The sequence below is a fragment of the Magnolia sinica genome, chromosome 9, assembly GCF_029962835.1.
Source record: "Magnolia sinica isolate HGM2019 chromosome 9, MsV1, whole genome shotgun sequence".
NCBI classification, from domain to species: Eukaryota; Viridiplantae; Streptophyta; class Magnoliopsida; order Magnoliales; family Magnoliaceae; genus Magnolia; species Magnolia sinica.
In genome coordinates, this window is record NC_080581.1 from 84,222,619 (window position 1) to 84,240,814 (window position 18,196).

Genomic DNA, 18,196 nt, shown 5'->3' on the forward strand with positions numbered 1-18,196 from the left:
CTTTAGACAAAGTAGAGGATGATTTTTTCATAGTTGGGATTGACCAGGGTTACACTTGGTGGATCTATCATGGTGAAGATATGACCCATAGAGTTGAGCCCTCCAAAGTCCTTGCTGACCCAATTGTGCCGGATGACGAGGATGAAGACGTTAACGAAATGCAAAATATCATAAGGGATGTGTTCAGGGGAACAACTACGGATACTGATTTTGCAGCGACAAGCATTAGCCAAGATATTCCTCCAATGGGTGATGTCGAATCAGAAAAGTTTAGTAGGTTGTTGAGGGAGGCAGAACGTTCACTTTATCCGAGGTGTGAGAACTTCTCCAAGTTGAATTTTCTTATAAAGTTATTTCATTTAAAAATAATAAATCGTTGGAGTAACAAATCGTTTGACATGTTGCTTAAGTTGTTGAAAGAAGCGTTACCGGACGGTGAGACATTGCCAAAGTCTCATTACGAGGCAAAAAATTTGATGCGAGACTTACGCCTTGGTTATGAACTCATACATGCATGTATAAATGATTGTTTATTATTTTGGAAAAAAGCACGATAAGGCTGAAGAGTGTCAAGAATGTGGAGAGTCTAGGTGGAAGAATGACGGAGCCAGGGGTAAGAAAATCCCGCGAAAGGTGTTAAGGTACTTCCCATTGAAACCCAGATTGCAAAGATTGTTTATGTCTTGTAAGATGGCTAAAGATATGAGGTGGCATAAGGAGAAACGCGTTCATGATGATAGTACACTGAGGCACCCTGCGGACGCTAAGCCTGGTAAAATTTTGACAAGCAACATGGCTGGTTTACAGAGGATTCTCGCAATGTTCGACTAGGCCTTGCAAGTGATGGTTTTAATCCATTTGGTAATATGAGTAGCTCGTACAGTATGTGGCCAGTGGTACTTATGCCCTACAATTTACCTCCTTGGTTGTGTATGAAGGAGTCATTTTTTATGATGTCATTGCTTATTCCTGGACCTAGGTCACCTGGAAATGACATTGATGTGTATTTACGACCGTTAGTAGACGAGTTAAACGAGTTGTGGAGTCAAGGTGTACAAACGTATGATACATTTGCAGGACAGACATTTCGATTACATGCAGTGGTCTTGTAGACAATAAATGATTTCTCACATATGGAAATTTGTCTGAGTGGTGCACGAAGGGCAAGTTGGCTTGTCCTACATGTGGTATTGAGACTTATTCATTGTCATTGAAGCATGGTAGGAAAACATGTTATATGGGCCATCGTCGCTTCCTTCCGAGCGATCATAGTTGGCGTAGGAAGACGATGATCTTTGATGGCAAACAAGATCATAGGCTACCTCCGAAAGAGCTATTTGGAGAAGACGTGATGCAACAACTGAGTAACATTGGAGAGGTTAGATTTGGTATGACATCGCACTTGAAGAAGAGGAAACGTACAGTATTGGACTATAACTGGAGAAAGAAGAGCATCTTTTTTGAGTTGCCCTATTGGAGTGATCTGAAATTGCGACACAACTTGAATGTCATGCATATTGAGAAAAATATATGTGACAATGTCTTTGGAACATTAATGAACATAGAGAAGAAAATAAAAGACAGTTTTAAGACTCGATTGGATCTACAAGAAATGGGTTTAAAGAAAGAGTTGCACTTGCAACCACATGAAAATTCGTATACTATACTAGCAGCCTGCTACACGTAAACAAAACTAGAGAGAAAGCATTTATGTGAATGGTTGAGATCGGTGAAGTTTCCCAATGGGTATGCATCAAACATATCTCAGCGCGTAAACGTTACGGACTGTAAGGTAATAGGAATGAAAAGTCATGATTGTCACGTCCTTCTACAATGCCTACTGCCGGTTGTGATTCATGGATTCTTGAGCAAGGATATCAGTGCGGTACTGATTGAGTTGGGGATATTCTTTAAGGATTTGTGTTCAAGATCGTTGAATGTAGATGTTATTAAATGACTGGAGAGGGACATTGCCGTAATCCTTTGCAAACTTGAAAGAGTATTTCCACCTGCATTTTTCGATGTCATGGTACACCTAGCGATTCACTTACCGCACGAAGCGAAGCTTGCAGGCCCAGTACAATATCGTTGGATGTATCCAATCGAAAGGTGGTACCAATATGTTAAAATTTTTATTCATTCCATAAACTACATATATCCATGTTTTCATACGTATAACATAGTGATTTTGTGTATAGATACCTTCACACACTGAAACTATTTGTGAGGAATAAGGCACGACCGGAGGGGTCGATAGCTGAAGCGTACATTGATAATGAGTGCCTTACATTTTGCTCCATGTATCTTCATGGCATAGAGACTATATTCAACCGAGAAGATCGGAATGCTGATGAAGGGCAGGAGCATGAACAAGGACCCATATCTGTATTTGCACATAACATTCGTCCTTTAGGATCCCCGACGTTTTAGGATATGGACCTTGGGGATCTAGCAAAGGCGCGGTGGTATGTGTTGCATAATTGTGAAGAAATAGAATCGTACTTGGAGTAAGTCTTCCCTCGATTATTATTTTCTCTACATACGATGATTTTAATGTTTCTTGTTGATGACGTGTCATTTATGTGTAGTGAACACATAGACGAGATGAAGTCCAAATTTCTCACAAATTATGATCGAATGCATCAGGATCATTTTCCAGAATTGTTCGCCAACCGTGTAAGATTTACATTGTATCTCACTACACTTAGCATTTTCGTTGTATTGCACATTATTTCAACTTATGAAAATTCCTAAACAATTATATTCTGTACATGATAATAGATGAAGACGTTGCGCATAAGCAACTCTGCGGATGCGTCTGATGCATTATACTTACTGGCATGTGGCCTTGATAGAAGTGTATCTAGATATACAGGTTGTATTGTAAACGGGATTCGATTCCACACCGAAGAACGTGAGAAGTACAGGACCACACAAAATAGTGGGGTGGTTATGAAGGGAACAAATGAGGAGGATGAAATTGACTTTTATGGCATTTTGATAGATATTATTGAGCTGAGTTATTGTATGAGAAAGCGGGTGTACTTATTTAGATGTGATTGGTGGGACATTGGAAATAAGAAGTTGGGAATACAGACTGACAACTACTTTACGAGCGTAAATTTATCTCGGAAGTGGTTTAAGGACGACCCATTTGTCCTTGCCAGCCAAGTCGAACAAGTATTTTACCTCGCTGATACCAAGTTAGGCGGCTCTTGGCATGTGGTGCAGAAAATAAAGCTCAGGAACGTATTTGACGTTCCCGTACCAGAAGTTGAAGATAGCGAGGACAGGAGAAATTGTTAAGGGTCAAATATTGCATATCAGACCCATTTATTTCATAAATTTACAAGCATGACACCGTTTAATAGCCTAATTTAATTGAATTTGTGATGCAGGGCGTCTTCATGAGCTTGGACTGGGAAAGGACATTAAAAAGCATGGATTTACCGATCTGATGACACTAAAGCAGGGGACGGACTCCAGAAGACCAAGAGCGACGAAATTATACACCAGGGGTCCGCGGAAATCGAGGAATCAAAGCTCAAGTGGCCTGAAAAGTGTCCAAAATGCAAGATCATAGGGTTCCCACCATCTGATCAGTTCGAAACTTCACACGTGGCTTGAGGACAATAAATAAACCGTACATGTAAAATTTCAGCCCCTGGATCACTGTGGAAGTGGCCCAATGAACAGATCAGCCCTTCAATCAGTCTGTGGGGCCCGCCTGATATCCGGATATGCTTGAAAATTGTTCTACATGGTTTAAACCACGTGTCAAAGCGGATGGATGGAGCAGATTTCTCACAATCATCACAGTGGACTCTATATACACAGCGCGTGTACAGAGTGCACCGCTGCCCGCGCCGCACCGGACGGTCAGCCCGGTCAAAGACGGGCTGACCCGTCTTCTTCTTCCGCAGCAACAGCGGACGGACGCTGTCCGTCCGTTTTCTAGCAGTGGGCCCCAATCAGCACTTACTACGGAGATCTGGACCGTCCATTGTGACGAGAGGTTGGGGTAGACCCTCGCCTAGGTGGCGGAATCTCAGAAGATAATGGAGAGTGGATTTCAATTGTTAAAACGGATGATTAACGGTGGAGCGAAAGAATCAGTGGGCCACACGGAATTCAACATGAAACCAGTCAAATCTTACTGGTTTTTCGACGCAAATCGAATGGTCGGAGTGGATTCTACACACGGCACCAACCAGAGGCTCGCCGCCTTCACAGCGTCCGACCGCGCACGCTCTGCTGCGTAACAGAGGTTGCGGACGATCTTAGTGGGCCATCGACGCGAACCAAATCATCAATCCGGTCCGTCCATCATGTAGAGGGACTCAATTTTGTCAGAACCATGCTGGCCGTTTTCAGCCATGCACGCATACGTGGCCGCTACAACGATCACAAAAGGACCGTTCGAATATCATTACAACAGGAATTCTTCCATGGGCAGCATCAACAGAGGATCAAAACAGACCATGATCGGTCGAAATTCTGAGGAGAAGCTGTTGGACGGCACGGATCTCTCAAATGATAGATAAAGTGGGTCCCACCGAACGTTCTGACGCAGAAAATCTCTCTGCTGCGTGATTCAGAGCCCAATCCTATCACCAAACGTTCTTTCGCAGTAGAGTCCTGCCAGGACTCCACAGCAAGGATGAGAAGAAAGATAAAAGGAGGGAGGAGGTGTTCGTGTAAGGGGGGAGTTTTTGGTGTGCATCCGATCAAGTGCGGCAGGGACGTGGCTGGCGGTTTTGGTTGCTGCTGTGTACGGGAGGAGTGCAGCTGCTGTGCACAAGAGGCAGGGCGTTTTCTGCTGTAACGGAGGAAGGCTGCTGCACGTCAGAGAAAGAAAGAAAAACAAAAGAGAAGGAAAGAAGAAACGGCTGGCACGTGGAAAAAGTGGATGATTTGGTATTTTGCTTTGTTTATTTTTTTCTTTCATTTTTAATTTGTTTAAGAGATTCATCCACATCATGCCAATGTGTGGCTAAACCTCTTAGCTAGGGCTACGAGGTGAAGCTTGTGGTCTGATGGGAGATACTTTGCTGGTGCCTATTGTTTAGATGGACTGATATTGATTTTTGTTCAAATTAAAAAGAGTACTTTCAGTTATTTTTAAGGGTTTGTTGTGACTGAAATTACAATGGATCTGCGATGATTTTGAGTATTACTTTTTCCCCTTTTCATGTTTGTAAAGTCAGGAAGCCCTGTTGTTCACCATTGTCCCACGGGCATGGTAGGATGACAGTACCCTTCCTGATCCTCATACATTGTTGATTGGTTGGTAATTAGTTTAATCATGTTGTTGGCCTTGTCTCCTGGGCATGGTTAGATGATGGAATCCATTCTAATTCATATACCTTTCATCTCTTGAAAACCAAATCAAGTAAGTTCAGTTTGAATTCCATACCCCTTGATGCAGGCATAAGATTTCCCTGATCTCTACAAGTGGATCCTCTGAATCCCTAGTTTCCTTCCTCTGAATTCCTTAAAGTTTTAGATAATTATTCCACAATTATTTCTGAAATTCTATTTGATTTAGATCATATCTTAGTCTAGTTCTATTTTTACTTGGTTTCAGATAACGTACAGGTATCAGTCCCTGTGGATTCGACCTCGGTCTTACCGAGTTTATTACTACATCACAACCCTATACTTGGGGAGTGAACAAGTTTTTGGCGCCGTTGCCGGGGACTGATAGTTACGATTTTCTGAAATTAATTAGTTTTAGAATTAGGATAAGATTAGGATTTTATTAACTTTAGTTTTAGATTTTTATTTCTATTTGACTTTTAGAACTAACTTGTTTCCTATTTTGTAGGCCTTTAAGATAGAAATCTCTATTTTGGTACACTCCTTTCATACTCTCTATTTTTCAATTTTCTTGTAGTAATTTACTTTTTAGTTTAGGCTTTCTTAGTTTACTTTAGAAATTTCCGTTTTTCTTTAAAGAATAATTTCTTTTAGAAATTAATTTACTGTTATTTTTCTTTTAAAGTATCGTTTCTCTCCTTTATAGAATCTAACTTATTTTTGTTTTATTTTGCAGGTCCTTAACTTAGGAGCTTCAATTTGGTAATTCCTTTCCAATTTTCCCTCTCTTCCGTTTTAGATTTTCTTTTATCCATCTTTAGGATTAGGCTTTGAATTGAGGGCTGCGAGTGTTTCATGCCCAAGTGGGCCCGTGACAACACTCGACGTCTCTTGACTGAAGGAGGAGTGGTTGAGGGGTTGACTATCCATCGCAGGATTAGACACCGCTCGAAATCCCCTGAGTTAACTGAGGTTATGGCTGAAGACCAACCTCCTCTACTTCCACCCAGGGTGGAGGATAACCATGATGAGAATGAGGTGCAACAGGCACCCCCGCCTCGTACTCTACGAGATTTTCTACAACCGGCGGGAGTGAGTACGCCCTCATGCATGCTTTTTCCTGAAAACACAGGACAAATGGACATCAAGCCAGGAGTTATCCAACTCCTTCCCAAATTCCATGGACTTGAATCTGAAAGTCCATATTTACATTTGAAAGAGTTCGATGAAATAATAGCTACATTATGTTTTCCTAATGTATCTGAAGATACAATTAGGCTGAAACTCTTTCCTTTTTCCTTAAAAGAGAAAGCTAAGACGTGGTTACATTCACTGCGTCCTAGATCCATTGGCACATGGAACGATATGCAGAGGGAATTCATAAAAAAATTCTTCCCACACCATAAAACGATTACCCTCAGAAAAGCGATCATGAACTTTGCCCAAAAGGAAGATGAAACATTCTTTCAATGTTGGGAAAGGTTCAAAGATTTGGTCAGTTCATGCCCACAACACGGATTTGAAACGTGGCGCATTACAAATTTTTTCTATGATGGTGACATCTTCCATGCGCCAAATGGTCGAGACAATGTGTAATGGAGAGTTCATTAATAAAGACATCGACGAGGTATGGGACTACCTCGACAGTTTGGCTGAAAAAACACAATCTTGGGACTATTACCCGAAGTCGAACACCACGTCTAGGCCAACTCAATCAAAGGAGAAAGGTGGATTATATCTCTTGAAAGAAGAGGATGATCTCAAGTGTAAAGTGACTACGCTCATAAGGAAAGTTGAGGCCATGGAAGGAAAGAAGGATAAGGCCAATGAAATTGTTTGCGGCATCTGTGATTGCAACATTCACACAACTGAAAACTGTCCTACAATACCCGCTTTCGAGGAGTGTTGAATGAACAAGCCAATGCCATAAATAATTATCAAAGACTTTTACTGGACCTAACTCCAACACATACAATCCTGGCTGGAAAAATCATCCAAACTTTAGTTGGAGGAATGGACAAACGGCAACTCCTCCAGGTTTCTTCAATCAAAATCCAAATCAAGTGAAACCTCAAGAAGAACCGGTTCAAAATCCCATACAAGAGCTGGCTCAGGCAATGCGGGGAATCACAGATTTTATGCAAAAGATAGATTCTCGTATGACGGTTATAGAAAAGGGGATGCTTCCTGCACAACCTCTCCCCAATCCTAAACCGCAATACGAGAATAATGATCCCAGCTCTTCAAATCAGATGGGACATGCTAAATCCATCACCACTCTTAGGAGTGGGAAGATCATCGATAAAACTCTTCCGGTTAGGCCCGAAAAGCCTCAAGAACCAAAAGAGGACAACAAGGATGGATCCAGTGATGTCCCACAAAAAGTGGAACCGGAACTTCTAGAGAAGCCAGTTGCTCCATTCCCCCAACGGTTGGTTTCACCAAAACCTCTCTCTAACTCTCAGGATATCTTAGAGGTGTTGAAACAGGTGAAAGTTAACATTCCTCTACTTGATGTCGTTAAACAGATACCTTCATATGCCAAATTCCTAAAAGACTTGTGCACGACCAAGCGACGGAAAATTATTCAAAAGAAAATCTTCTTGACTGAGAAAGTGAGTGCCATCCTGAAGCAAGACGTGCCCGAAATTCAAGGATCCCGGTAGCCCAACCATATCATGTGTAATCGGGAACCATCGAATTGATCACGCACTTCTTGACTTAGGAGCGAGCGTCAATTTGATTCCCTACTCGGTATACAAACAGTTAGGTTTGGGTGAATTAAAACCCACCCCAACCACACTACAACTTGCTGATCGCTCTGTCGTGTACCAAGAGGGATAATTGAGGATGTGTTGGTCCAAGTTGATAGATTTTACTACCTGTAGACTTTATCATCCTGACACCGAACCCATCAATAACATGAGCACTCGTTTCTGTCATTCTTGGTCGCCCATTCCTTGCCACATCAAATGCAATTATCAATTGCGGAATGGTATCATGACTATGTCTTTTGGAAATTTGACATTGAGTCAAACATTTTTTCAATAACGGCGGATTTCGAGGATGATGACGATTTCCACGATATTAACATGATTGACTCTTTCGTGGAAGATATGACACCTCGACCTTATCCTCCGACCATCTAGAGACGTGCCTGGCCCACTCCCATGATTTTGATGATGACATGATTAGGAGACGTGCGCCTTGCTTGAACCGCACCGGTACTTGAAGTTAACCGATGGAGGCCACAATTTGAAGAATTACCACAACCGATGTAGTGCCTCTACCGTCTAATCTCAAGCCGAAGCTTGACCTAAAACCTTTGCCCTCGATTTGAAATATGCCTATTTAGGTCGATGAGACATACCGGTGGTGATCTCTGCCACCCGGAGAAAGAACAGGAGAGTATGCTTATATCTACTCTCATTGAGCATAAAGGAGCCCTAGGATGGACGATAGCGGACCTCAAGGGAATCGACCCTTCGATTTGTACTCACCGCATATATCTTGAGGATAATGCAAAACCGCTCGGCAACCACAACGTAGACTAAATCCAAATATGAAGGAAGTGGTTAAAGCCGAGGTTCTTAAACTATTGGATGTGGGTATTATATACCCTATATCTGATAGTCAATGGGTGAGTCCAACTCAAGTGGTCCCTAAGAAGTCCGGAATCACCATCGTAGCCAATGCTAATAATGAACTCGTGCCAACTAGAGTCACTACTGGTTGGAGAATGTGCATTGACTACAGGAAGTTGAATACCGTCACGAGGAAAGACCACTTTCCCTTACCATTCATTGATCAGATCCTGGAAAGGTTAGCTGGTCATTCCTATTATAGTTTTCTTGACGGGTATTCGGGCTACAACCAGATAGAGATAGCCCCTGAAGACCAGGAAAAGACCACATTTACATGTCCCTACGGCACCTTTGCCTATCGAAGGATGCCATTCGGACTATGTAATGCCCCTGCCACCTTTCAGCGATGTATGCTTAGTATTTTTTCTGACATGGTGGGGCAATATCTAGAGGTCTTCATGGATGATTTCTCTGTTTACGGTCCATCTTTCAGCAAGTGCTTGGAAAGTCTTAAATGTGTGTTGAAAAGATGTGAAGAAAAGAACCTGGTACTTAATTGGGAGAAGTGCCATTTCATGGTTCAGAAGGGAATTGTCCTTGGGCATATCATCTCGTCCAAAGGAATCGAGGTAGATAAGGCAAAAATCGATCTTATCTCTAACCTACCTCCACCCAAGAACATCAGAGACGTGCGATCCTTCTTAGGACACGCAGGATTTTACAGGAGATTCATAAAGGACTTTAGTCTTCTCTCTCGTCCTTTATGTAATCTTCTTCAAAGGGATGCTCCGTACGAGTGGACTGAGCAGTGCCAAGAAGCTTTCACCAAGCTTAAGGGCACGTTAACCACTGCACCTATCATGCAGCCACCCGACTGGAACCTTCCTTTTGAACTTATGTGCGACGCTTCTGATTATGCTCTTGGGGCGGTCCTAGGCCAGAGAAAAGACAAGAAGCCCTACGTCATTCACTACGCAAGTAGGACTCTAAATCCTGCCCAAGTGAACTACTCGACTACGGAAAAGGAACTCTTAGCCGTAGTGTTCGCCTGGACAAATTTAGGTCCTATCCGATCGGATCCAAGATCATTATCTATACGGATCATGCGGCACTGAAGTATCTTCTTTCTAAGAAGGATTTTAAGCCCCGCCTGATACGATGGATCCTTTTACTCCAAGAATTTGATTTGGAAATTAAAGATAAAAAGGGAGTAGAGAACGTAGTGGTGATCACCTTTCTCGCCTAAATACCTCGAGTCCCTTGAGACGACTCATATCAATGACATGTTCCCCGATGAACAACTGTTCGAGTCTCCCATTCACCTTGGTTTCCGATATTGCTAATTATCTTGCTACAGGTGCCATACCGACACAATGGTTGCCTAAGATAAGAAGAAATTTTTCACCGAGGTGCGCAACTTTTCTCGGGATGATCCTTATTTATTTAAATATTGCCCGACCAAATTCTAAGGAGATGTGTACAGACGATGAGCATCGAGCATCATCTCCTTCTGTCACTCAGAGGCTGTGGTGGTCACTTTTCGCTAAAAAGACCACGGCCAAGATTCTGCAGTGTGGCTTTTCGCCCACTATGTTTAGGGATACTCATGAGTTTTGCAAAGCTTTGTGAGCGATGTCAAAAATTGGGAGCATTGTCCCGTCGAAATATGATGCCTTTGAATCCCATCCTTATCATTGAAGCATTTGATTGCTGGGGCATCGATTTCATGGGACCATTCTCCCAATCGTTTGGAAATCTGTATATTTTGCTCGCCGTGGATTATGTCACTAAATGGGTTGAAGCGATTCCGTGTCGAAAGAATGACCATCGCACGGTCATTAAATTCCTGAAAGAGAACATCCTTTCTCGATTCGGAACGCCTCGAGCCATCATTAGTGATGGGGGCTCACACTTTTGTAATAGACCATTCGAGAGCTTAATGAAGAAATACGGTATCTCTCATAAGGTGAGCACCCCATACCATCCACAGACAAGTGGACAAGCTGAGATTTCCAATAGGGAGATCAAACACATTTTGGAGAAAACGGTTAACCCAGATCGTAAGGATTGGTCAATTCGATTGACCGATGCCTTATGGGCATACCGTACTGCCTTTAAAACTCCTATTGGAATGTCTCCCTTTAGACTTGTCTATGGGAAAGCTTGTCACTTGCCTGTGGAGCTGGAACATAAAGCATACTGGGCGATCAAAAATCTTAATTTCAATCTAGACAACGCTGGCTCGCTACGCAAACTGCAGTTGAATGAACTTGAAGAAATCCGGAACGACGCATACGAGAATTCGAGAATTTACAAGGACAAGATGAAAGCTTTTCATGACCAACACATTTTTCGAAAATCATTCACGCCTGGTCAGAAGGTCCTTTTGTATAATTCTCGATTACATCTCTTTCCGGGTAAGCTTCGATCTCATTGGACCGGCCCTTACATTGTTGTTACTACTTATCCTCATGGGGCCGTCGAGATAAGAGATCCCGACAATGGCAAGGAGTTTAAAGTAAATGGACATCGTTTAAAGCCATTTGTCGAGAAATTTGATTCAGAGGACATGTCCATGCCTCTGACTGATCCTGTTTACCAGGACTGATCTCCTAGTCCGATGGAGGTATAGGTAGGTTTATCGCTTTCATAGGATTATGGTAGTTGCTTTTGTCTGGCTGAAGACGGTAAACTTAGCACTCCTGGGAGGCAACCCAGCTTTTTCACTTTTCTCATTCATTAGTTCAATGTTTGTGGGTAACATTACTGCAAACCCTCACGAGACTACAACTCGTCCACTAGGGGTAACCTAGGGGTTTAAAGGCTTGTTGCATGCGCTAAATGCAATCGAGAGCACCTGCGAAAGTGGTATAGGTAGGATTTTATTTTTTTGTTACCTTCTCTCTCGTGCTGACCGGATTCCATGCTGCGATCTCTTGAAAAGTCTCTCACGATTCGTCATCCAGGTACTATCTTCTCTTCACTCTTTCTTTACTTTTGTTGTCCTATGCGCATTCCATACTCTTATCCTTTACATTGAGGACAATGTAGCTTTTAAGATGGGGGTGGGAGATTAGGTTACCTAATCAGTTTTTCCTGAGCAAAAATTGTGAAAAATTTTTAAATTTTTTCTGGACTTTCTAGTGAATTCAAAGTGATTGGACGACCATCTTTGATTTAGAATTACAAGATATAGAATATTGGTGATTTACTGCTCTTGGATTCAGTTGCTCGTTAGATTTCACAGTTAAGTTTAATTATTATTCATGATTAGAAGTTATAAACACTGATTGAGTCATGATTTCACATGTCACATCTCGCTTACACATTAAGATTTCAGTTTGAAACTGAAGGGTTAATTTGGTGATCAGTAAGCATAGAAGGAACCAACTGGAACAATTGCCCGTCAAGATCAATTAAAAGGAAGAGATACCATTGACAAAGGATAGGCAAAGAATCTTCACTATAGGTTTGCTCCCTATAAGTGTGGACTTCATTCCCCTTCTTGGTTATTAGTCTTTTACATTTAAAAAAAAAAAAAAAAAAAAAAACTGAAGGAATGAAAAGATGATCTTTGAGGCAAGCTTTGGTTATTATGAATTCTTTTGTTGATTACCAACGATATCCTGAAATAAAGAATTGAATTTTAATGTTGAAAGTCGAGATTACACTTTACATCTGTGGAACTCAATGTTTAGGATTATTTCTAATTAAGGGACTAATACTTTGAATGAAGTTTATCGTGTGCTTGAGTTTAGGAGAGAGTAAGGCCCAACATTCATGAATTGTTGAATTCTGAATATCCAGATTGTTTTCCAAAATCACTCGAGTTCATAGAAATTTTCCTGTAATTATCAACTTATTTTTCGCATACTTTGCTCGGGACTAGCAAAATGCTGGTTGGGGGTTGTGTTAAGGGTCAAATATTGCATATCAGACCCATTTATTTCATAAATTTACAAGCATGACACCGTTTAATAGCCTAATTTAATTGAATTTGTGATGCAGGGCGTCTTCATGAGCTTGGACTGGGAAAGGACACTAAAAAGCATGGATTTACCGATCTGATGACACTAAAGCAGGGGACGGACTCCAGAAGACCAAGAGCGACGAAATTATACACCAGGGGTCCGCGGAAATCGAGGAATCAAAGCTCAAGTGGCCTGAAAAGTGTCCAAAATGCAAGATCATAGGGTTCCCACCATCTGATCAGTTCGAAACTTCACACGTGGCTTGAGGACAATAAATAAACCGTACATGTAAAATTTCAGCCCCTGGATCACTGTGGAAGTGGCCCAATGAACAGATCAGCCCTTCAATCAGTCTGTGGGGCCCGCCTGATATCCGGATATGCTTGAAAATTGTTCTACATGGTTTAAACCACGTGTCAAAGCGGATGGACGGAGCAGATTTCTCACAATCATCACAGTAGACTCTATATACACAGCGCGTGTACAGAGTGCACCGCTGCCCGCGCCGCACCGGACGGTCAGCCCGGTCAAAGACGGGCTGACCCGTCTTCTTCTTCCGCAGCAACAGCGGACGGACGCTGTCCGTCCGTTTTCTAGCAGTGGGCCCCAATCAGCACTTACTACGGAGATCTGGACCGTCCATTGTGACGAGAGGTTGGGGTAGACCCTCGCCTAGGTGGCGGAATCTCAGAAGATAATGGAGAGTGGATTTCAATTGTTAAAACGGATGATTAACGGTGGAGCGAAAGAATCAGTGGGCCACACGGAATTCAACATGAAACCAGTCAAATCTTACTGGTTTTTCGACGCAAATCGAATGGTCGGAGTGGATTCTACACACGGCACCAACCAGAGGCTCGCCGCCTTCACAGCGTCCGACCGCGCACGCTCTGCTGCGTAACAGAGGTTGCGGACGATCTTAGTGGGCCATCGACGCGAACCAAATCATCAATCCGGTCCGTCCATCATGTAGAGGGACTCAATTTTGTCAGAACCATGCTGGCCGTTTTCAGCCATGCACGCATACGTGGCCGCTACAACGATCACAAAAGGACCGTTCGAATATCATTACAACAGGAATTCTTCCATGGGCAGCATCAACAGAGGATCAAAACAGACCATGATCGGTCGAAATTCTGAGGAGAAGCTGTTGGACGGCACGGATCTCTCAAATGATAGATAAAGTGGGTCCCACCGAACGTTCTGACGCAGAAAATCTCTCTGCTGCGTGATTCAGAGCCCAATCCTATCACCAAACGTTCTTTCGCAGTAGAGTCCTGCCAGGACTCCACAGCAAGGATGAGAAGAAAGATAAAAGGAGGGAGGAGGTGTTCGTGTAAGGGGGGAGTTTTTGGTGTGCATCCGATCAAGTGCGGCAGGGACGTGGCTGGCGGTTTTGGTTGCTGCTGTGTACGGGAGGAGTGCAGCTGCTGTGCACAAGAGGCAGGGCGTTTTCTGCTGTAACGGAGGAAGGCTGCTGCACGTCAGAGAAAGAAAGAAAAACAAAAGAGAAGGAAAGAAGAAACGGCTGGCACGTGGAAAAAGTGGATGATTTGGTATTTTGCTTTGTTTATTTTTTTCTTTCATTTTTAATTTGTTTAAGAGATTCATCCACATCATGCCAATGTGTGGCTAAACCTCTTAGCTAGGGCTACGAGGTGAAGCTTGTGGTCTGATGGGAGATACTTTGCTGGTGCCTATTGTTTAGATGGACTGATATTGATTTTTGTTCAAATTAAAAAGAGTACTTTCAGTTATTTTTAAGGGTTTGTTGTGACTGAAATTACAATGGATCTGCGATGATTTTGAGTATTACTTTTTCCCCTTTTCATGTTTGTAAAGTCAGGAAGCCCTGTTGTTCACCATTGTCCCACGGGCATGGTAGGATGACAGTACCCTTCCTGATCCTCATATATTGTTGATTGGTTGGTAATTAGTTTAATCCTGTTGTTGGCCTTGTCTCCTGGGCATGGTTAGATGATGGAATCCATTCTAATTCATATACCTTTCATCTCTTGAAAACCAAATCAAGTAAGTTCAGTTTGAATTCCATACCCCTTGATGCAGGCATAAGATTTCCCTGATCTCTACAAGTGGATCCTCTGAATCCCTAGTTTCCTTCCTCTGAATTCCTTAAAGTTTTAGATAATTATTCCACAATTATTTCTGAAATTCTATTTGATTTAGATCATATCTTAGTCTAGTTCTATTTTTACTTGGTTTCAGATAACGTACAGGTATCAGTCCCTGTGGATTCGACCTCGGTCTTACCGAGTTTATTACTACATCACAACCCTATACTTGGGGAGTGAACAGAAATGACACGTTTAGGGTTGAAGAAGCATATCAAGAAGACATGACATCTAGGGATACAGGGACTGATTCAAGTGTTGATATTGATGTGGTGCAATTAGATAGAGATGATTTGCCACCTGATCATGTTGATGCCTCAATAATACGTGATATTGTTACAGATGATAGCGGTTTCATTGATGACGACGTTACGGACAATGAGGATGAAATAGTGATCAGTGATAGTGATGGTGAAGAAATAGCTCTAAGCGATAGTGATACAGACGACGACTATTAAATGTACACATGATTTACATGTTATTTTTGAATTCGAATAATTTATGTATTCCATGTATACGTGAAAATTACAAGTCATGATTAATTTTTTTTATTGAATTGTTTATAATCCACATTTGCAGTTGAGTCAATTTCTGATCATGTCCTCCTTAAACCGGAGCGTAGCAGAATCACGCAACATACTTCATCAGCTATTGCAGATGGATGTTTCGGTCCTATCTTCTTCTGGTAGGGCCATAGAGATACCTGGTCTGGTCGATGAGTGTAGAGTGGAATATATCGACGATGACTCAGAGGAAAGATTATGCTATCTCAAAGAAATTTCGTGGCTGATGGAGATATATAACCGCGGGAAACGAGATATGGAAGATGCGACTCTGTCACTTGTACATCTGAATGGAGTCCCAAGAGACCAGATATCTCCTATTGTGACTGGCATGTTGGCTGTAAATATGTCGAGTGCTTCGCACGAAATGACATATGCTTCTGAAGCATACGATAGCTTACGCAGGGAGTACTTCGGATAGTTTACCTCAAAGTTGTTTCGTATTACAACGAAATATGTGTATTTAATATAGAATGACAATGTATAATCGAATTTTAAATGATTATAAATTAAAGTTTACAGTTTTATTATATTCTGCTTGCATTATAGTATAATGGTCTAATCATATTTTAATCATCTCTCTAAGCATAAACACATGCATTGTACCGTCAATACTACTTGTACAATGTTTTAGTATATTCCACTTGTATTGACATTGTTTAAATTTATAAGTTCATAGCTCGCACATATTCAGTGATGGCACCAGGTGGGAGAGTACGTCGTTCGCGCACTGGATCTACCCCTTTTACTTGTGAAGTGACGGAGCCAGCATCGCCATCACATGTTGCATCGCAGGCGTCTGATCCCTCAGTCGCGCATACACCGAGCACTGCATGTAAGTCTAGACGTATATTTCTTTTAATGATTTCTGTTTATGTTTAAACTTACATATTTTTTTTGCAACAGCGTCGTCGACCAGCTGACAATGACGTGGACCCACGCGCGGGTTGCTTTTAGAGCGACTTACGCGTGAGGGTAGGGTGACGGTAGAGTTCCCACAGGACTGCATTAGACCTGTTGGGAACAATGTCATGTTGTTTACGTCGAAGGTCGGTGTCTTATGTCGATCTCTGATCCTCCCCACCACTCTCCATTGGGGAGACATGACAGATGATGTGCAGCAGCTCATCCGTCAACGCCTTCAGGTAAATTTTAGTAAATTAAAATTTATTTTATAAAAGTTCATTTACAGTTAAGTTATTTTCTTAATAAGTTTATTATCTTAATCTATTATTTACGAAACTGCAGGATAAATTTGACTTGGATTTAAGTGTTCCGCACATCTCCCATGCCGTCGACGACATGATGAAGGAGCGGTTCAAGGATTACCGCAGTAAGTTACACCGGCAATACAAGCGGTGCATGAGCCATGAGGAGGCCGTACAGTCCGCACCGCTGCACGTGACCGATGAAGACTGGCGGATACTCTACGATAGGTTTTCATCTGATTCTTTTCAGGTAATATTTACATATTTATGATATCTTAACGTAATAATTAAATTCGTAATTAATAATAATGTATTATGAATAACGTGTTCATAAGAGGAGCAAAATAAATTCTGACAATAGAGGAAAGTTAGAAGTGAACCACGTAGCTGGTTCAAACTCATTTGTACGACTTCGTCACGACATGGTAAGAAAGTACTGGTAATTATTACGTTTATATATTCTTTCCATGCATTTATATTAATTCTATTGTCTTTTCGATTGTGCAGCGAGATTACATCACTGGCCAGGAGCCCGGACCAGTAGACTACTACAAAGGGACTCACTGTCGGTAGGCGACAGGATCTTGGGTACATCCTAGAGTCAGCGAGATTTGGGTAAAGATCCTTACATTGTAAATTTTATGATAATGTCATTTATTATGAAAATTCATATGTTTTCATTACAGGAGGAGATGAACACCTTACATAGTCAGCCCACTCTTGATGGTACTCAGCGGAGTGAGCCAGAGATCCTGAGTCAGGTGCTTGGCACCCGTTCTGGATATGTGCGTGGGTTTGGCCATGGTGCTAAGCTCATGGCACCCGCTAGAGCTGCCTCCAGCCGATCCATCGTCGTTGGCGACAGTGTCGTACGCCGAGCTGATACTGCAGAGAGAGGTTCAGCAGCTACGGGTCGTCGTCAATAACATCAAAGATCAGCTGGACAGACAGAGGGAGGAGTAGGCGAGGCAGAGGGAGGAGTAGGAGAGGAGGATGGAGGAGGAGCTTGCGAGGCAGAGGGAGGAGAAGGAGAGGAGGATGAACGATCAGCTGGCGAGGCAGAGGGAGGAGCAGGAGAGGAGGATGGAGGAGATGCGGGTGGAGTATGAGCGACGGATGATGGAGATGTTTCAGGTTATCGCTGCACGCTTATCCACTAATGCCCCAGCGCCTCCGCCTTCATCTGTGTGATTTTTTATATATTTGTTTATTATGTTAAGTTTTGAATGAATGTGATGCGGATAAGATTGTTTGTGTTTGGATGAATGTAGTTTATGTTTGGGTTTGGGTTAATTTAATTAGATGGATGTGAATGTGAATATGATGAAATATATATATATATATATATATATATAATAGGTGTATATCAGGATGAATATGATGAAATATATTGTTAACAGGTGTATATCAGGAATTTTG

General features: G+C 42.1%; 1 long non-coding RNA gene, 1 other non-coding gene and 1 pseudogene across 2 annotated transcripts; 2 read left to right on the forward strand and 1 right to left on the reverse strand.

Moving 5' to 3' along the window:
• The first annotated feature begins 1,438 nt into the window (after positions 1-1,438).
• On the forward strand, positions 1,439-14,338 carry LOC131255279 (uncharacterized; annotated as a pseudogene).
• LOC131257242 (small nucleolar RNA R71) lies at positions 6,733-6,839 on the reverse strand. Its single transcript, XR_009177254.1, has one exon. It is a non-coding gene; the product is annotated as a small nucleolar RNA R71 (small nucleolar RNA).
• A 2,794-nt stretch (positions 14,339-17,132) lies between the features above and the next one.
• Positions 17,133-17,739, forward strand: LOC131256511 (uncharacterized). The gene is made up of 3 exons (XR_009176856.1): positions 17,133-17,202; positions 17,285-17,392; positions 17,464-17,739. It is a non-coding gene; the product is annotated as an uncharacterized LOC131256511 (long non-coding RNA).
• The last annotated feature ends 457 nt before the right edge of the window (positions 17,740-18,196 follow it).